This window comes from Meriones unguiculatus, chromosome 20, assembly GCF_030254825.1.
Source record: "Meriones unguiculatus strain TT.TT164.6M chromosome 20, Bangor_MerUng_6.1, whole genome shotgun sequence".
Taxonomy (NCBI): Eukaryota; Metazoa; Chordata; class Mammalia; order Rodentia; family Muridae; genus Meriones; species Meriones unguiculatus.
In genome coordinates this window covers 16,345,478-16,349,687 of record NC_083367.1, presented here as the reverse complement: position 1 = coordinate 16,349,687, position 4,210 = coordinate 16,345,478, and the positions used below count along the sequence as shown (strand labels likewise).

At 50.8% G+C, this 4,210-nt stretch overlaps 1 protein-coding gene across 19 annotated transcripts in view; it reads left to right on the top strand.

Moving 5' to 3' along the window:
- Positions 1–721: 721 nt before the first annotated feature.
- Positions 722–4,210, top strand: part of Lingo2 (leucine rich repeat and Ig domain containing 2) — a 1,357,796-nt gene continuing 1,354,307 nt past the window's right edge. For 12 of the 19 annotated variants that reach the window (XR_009588066.1, XM_060373598.1, XM_060373594.1 and 9 more), the window contains exon 1: positions 826–939. The gene's annotated coding sequence lies outside the window, so the exon portion shown is untranslated. Of the gene's footprint in view, positions 940–1,499; positions 1,738–4,210 lie in introns of those variants that run through there. The other 7 variants (XM_060373597.1, XM_060373584.1, XM_060373600.1 and 4 more) reach the window with 2 other exon arrangements.

Here is a 4,210-nt window from a genome sequence, read left to right as displayed (position 1 = left end):
GAGAGGAGGGACAATGTCGCTGTGCTTCCCATTCTGGGAACCCCTGGCGAGGGCTCTCTCCTGGCCTTGCCGGTGGCCTGGGGCCGCGATCGCGAGGCTGGGCGTGCGTGTCGGTGCGCGCGCGCGGGGGTGAGCGTGTGAGCGGTGCGTGTGAGCCGGGCGTGTGTGCGCGCAGTCCGCGTTCCGAGTGCGGCCGCCGGGACACGGCAGCCCGCCGCCCGCCAGCCGGAGTCCCTCCTTCTCAGTTCCTCCGCCGCCTCGCCGGGCCTCCCGCCACCCGCCCCTCAGCCCCTGCGGCCTCGACTCAAAGTTTCCCGGGCGCAGACGCCCAGGCGCAGCGGCTGGAGCCAGGGCGCCGCGGTGGAGGGCGACCCTCGGCGAGGCTCCGCTGCCAGCACCGGCTCAGCGTCGAACCCGCCGGAGCGCTGGTTTTCTGCCCACTTGGCGGGAGCAGGGGGAGGGGTGCGGTGGCGAGAATCAGAGAGGAGCCCCGGCTCCTGACAGCGGACCCAGCTTGGCTACCCAGCGCATTTGTGGGGTCACGGAGAAAAAAAAAAAAAAAAGAAAGAAAGAAAAACTGGAACCGCAGCCAAGTTGCCTGAGCAAGGGACAGGGGAGGTTTCCACAGCGGCCAAGGTTGTCCCCGTCTCCGTGGCCACAGGCTTGAAGGTTTGGAGACGCCTAGGCTGCCGAGGCGGTAAAACTGACGCTCCCTCCCTGGCCCCTTTGAACGGACAAGCCGACAGAGCTAAGGCAGGGGGACGCCTGAAAGAAGCCCCCGGACTCCTGCGCGCTTCATCCTCCTTGGCTTTGGATTTTAAGGACGCGAAGGGAAGGGGCATGGACAGCGTGTCAAGGTAAGAGACCGCAAGCCCGCTGCTTGAATCTCCAGAGAGAGAACAACTTGAAATAGATGCTGGGGACGCGGTGGGGGTTAAGGTAAGTTACGCGGACCCCCCCCCCCCCCCATGCCCGGCTGCTGCCACGCAGCTGCACAACCCGCGCGAATGGCTCCGGGCTGGCGAGTGGAAGACCAGCAGGTGCAGATGGTTGAGGACCAGGCGGCAAAAGGGAGTGTCCTATCCCCACACTTCAGGATACCTATTGGGAATCACATCTGGAACTGGGTCTTCTGTCCAGGCTGATTTACATCTGGGCTTGGCTCTCGTTTTGTTTTTATTTTCTATTCTGGAGAGGTTTTTTTTTTTTTTTTTTTCTTCTTTAGCTCCTCACACCCATCCCATCTTTGCTATAGGAAGCTATGGGCCCCGGTCGGGGCAGTGGGCTGGGTGGTGGGTGAGGCTGAGGCAGTGGGCTGGGTGGTGGGTGAGGCTGGGGCAGACGGGCTAGACGCAGGGCTCGGAAGTGGAAGCCGCCGCCCGGTCCGCTCCCTGCAGCCGGCGTCGGAGCCCGGGCGCCGCGGGTCGGCTGCGCTTCGCTTAGCCTCCACTAGAGGCTCCCAGCGGGCGCGGTGGAGCGGGTGGGTGTGGGGGCGCCGGGCGGCGGAGGGGCAGCTCCGAGAGCGAGCGTGCCCGCCGGGCCGAGGCGGCGCGGCAGAGGGGGTCAGCGCAGCCGGGGCGGGGGTCGGGAGCCCGAGGCCCCTCGCACCGCCCAGCCGGTCGCCCCGTCTCCCGGACGCGAGTCGCAACGCAGGCTGTGCTCTGGAAATCGGTGCGGGGAGCCAGAGCCACTTCGGGAATGCGACCATAGTCAGCGCCCTGAGGGCAGCCCCAGGAGGTAAAGCCTCTCTCCACTTCCAACGCAGCCGGTAGTTGGGGAAATTTTCAGGCTGATACTCAGATGGCAACCCGGGAAGGGTGGGAGGTAGTCTGTGAGGTCCCGGTCTGTGCTGCTTTTCCTTCTTCTCTGTGGCATTCTGAGGACTGTACAGTCGAACTAATCCCGGTTTCTCCTCCTACTCTGGACATTTGCTTCCTTTAAATGCAAGCTTGTTAAAAATAGTAATATATTTTCTTCTTAATGTTATTTTGTTGGCAGAGAGTGCCGAGTGGCTGACTGTCACTATTGCTAGGAGCTCAGCAAGGCAATCTGCTAGGTCCCCTCTGAGCTGCAGTGGACCAGAGTGCAAGATTCAGGGGACGGGGTGTGGTGAAGAAAAGAGAGTACCACACCCTCTGCTCTTCCTCTCCCTTTCTTCTCACCTGCTGGTGAAGTCGCCCCATTCAGCATTTTACTGAGCTCCTGGCCCAAGGGACTGACTCTGAGAACAGCAAAGCTGCTGAATGACTTGGAGAGGGGGAGAAGAGAGGAGTAGGGAGTCAAGGCTAGAACATCATGGGGAGGAAGAAGGTGAAGTTAAGGCTCTGGAGGAGGTGGGGGCAGGGGTTGTTGGGAAATGGCCTTGAATTCAGATTATTTGATGAAGCAGGATTCTCCACGTTTCGCAGTGCCTCCGACATTTTTTCTAGGATGCTCAAAGCACTACCAAATCTCTCTTTTAAGTAGTGACTTGGCCATGGTGGGCACTAAGTAGGTTTGATTGTTGTGCATAAGCCACACAAAAAGTAAATATATATTCAAGATAATGTGCATACTTGGTGAGATTACCCTATCTCTGTCAGAGGACTGGAAATGCATTTTCCGGTCTGCTGTGTGGAGTTTTTGCTCATCACGTGTGGTCATTTTCTACTCTAATGCAATTTTAGAGAGCACTAAGGGCAGTTGTTACACCTCTTGAGATATTAACCCTTTTGTGGACTAATACTCAAAGAATGGGAGGGAGGGGGAGTCATTGTATGTTCTAGGAATAATGAATGAAAGCCAGGACAAGATATTGGGCCACTGGATGAAAATGAGAAAAACAATTTTCTGACTTGAGAAGCAATGGTTAACATTTTTAAAAAAATGAAGTGTTCTTTTTTTCCCCCCTCAGGGTGCTCTCACCATCTTTATTAGTGTGTATTACTTTCAGTGCAGCAGGAGTGTGAGGCAGACAACACTAAAGCAGCTCTTGATGAAAACCGGCATGTATGTGTTGGAAGAGTGCCAGTTGTTTTCACCTTAAAGTTCTTAAGTGGAGCAGCTGCCCATTGATGATGAAGCGGTTTGCTTATCCTTCTTGCGAAAAGCACCCATTACTTACGTATTGATTACTCTAACTATGGAAGTTAATTTTTATGTAACAGTTGAAATTTAATGTCAGTGGGGGTTAGAAAATGTATTGATACTTTATAATACAGAATATTACACACCATCATCTGGGGAACATTTATATGAAGTTTTTCAGGGAAAGCAAGGATAAATATCTTACCAAGGTCCCCAGGAAAAAAAAAAAAAAAGGTTAGTTTTTAAAATACATTCTCCTTAGAAATTTTATGACATGAAAAAAAAATGATAGTTACCAGTCTATATAGCTATCTGCCCATACAGCAACCAAGCATGCATTTATTTTGTTAACTAAAGTAAATTAAAATTTTGGGTTCAGTTGTCTTTGTGAAACACATCTAACAGCAAAAGATTTTTTTTTTCATTGTAAAAACTGTGCTTGAGGTTTAAAATGTCTTATGATTCATACAATTTTACTGACTCAAACAAGTGATGCTGCTTTGCAATCTCAAATAAGTCTTGAGGCACCCTCTTTAAAATATTTTCTTCCTAGTAAAGATGAATTTTAGGAAAGACTAAATATGTCTTCCTGGATGCTCTGGAGCTGAAAATGACCTGGGTCCTATGAAACTTCATGTTCAGAATAAGAACTGATAGGAAGTTGTCACAAATTAATTGGCTTGATGCCTCAATTAAAAACTGATTATTATCTGGCTCTGGTAGTCATTACGCTTGATTTCATTTGGTCTCCAGATATTCTGGGAAAGGACTCTAGGTGGAAATGTTCTCCTGCAGTACATAGAGCAGCAGTCGTTATATGCAGACAGGCTTGTCAGTTACTGATTCTCCAATCCAGTTGGTTTTTATCCACAAGGCAGCATGTTAGACTGAAAAAAAAATCAATTTTCTGACTTTATATGAACATTTTTCTTGTTTTACAGCCCTCAAACTAACTTCTTCACGATTTTGATGAGGCGATACCTCACCAAGCCACATCCTTTTATGGTTTAGGGGTTACTTCAGCATTATGAACTTTCAAATTTGTTTAAGCATAGAACAATATGTATCAAATGTGTAAGAGATATTTGATAAGTAAGTGAAAGTAGAACAGCTCAGACAGGTTAACTCTTAGATCTCAGACTCA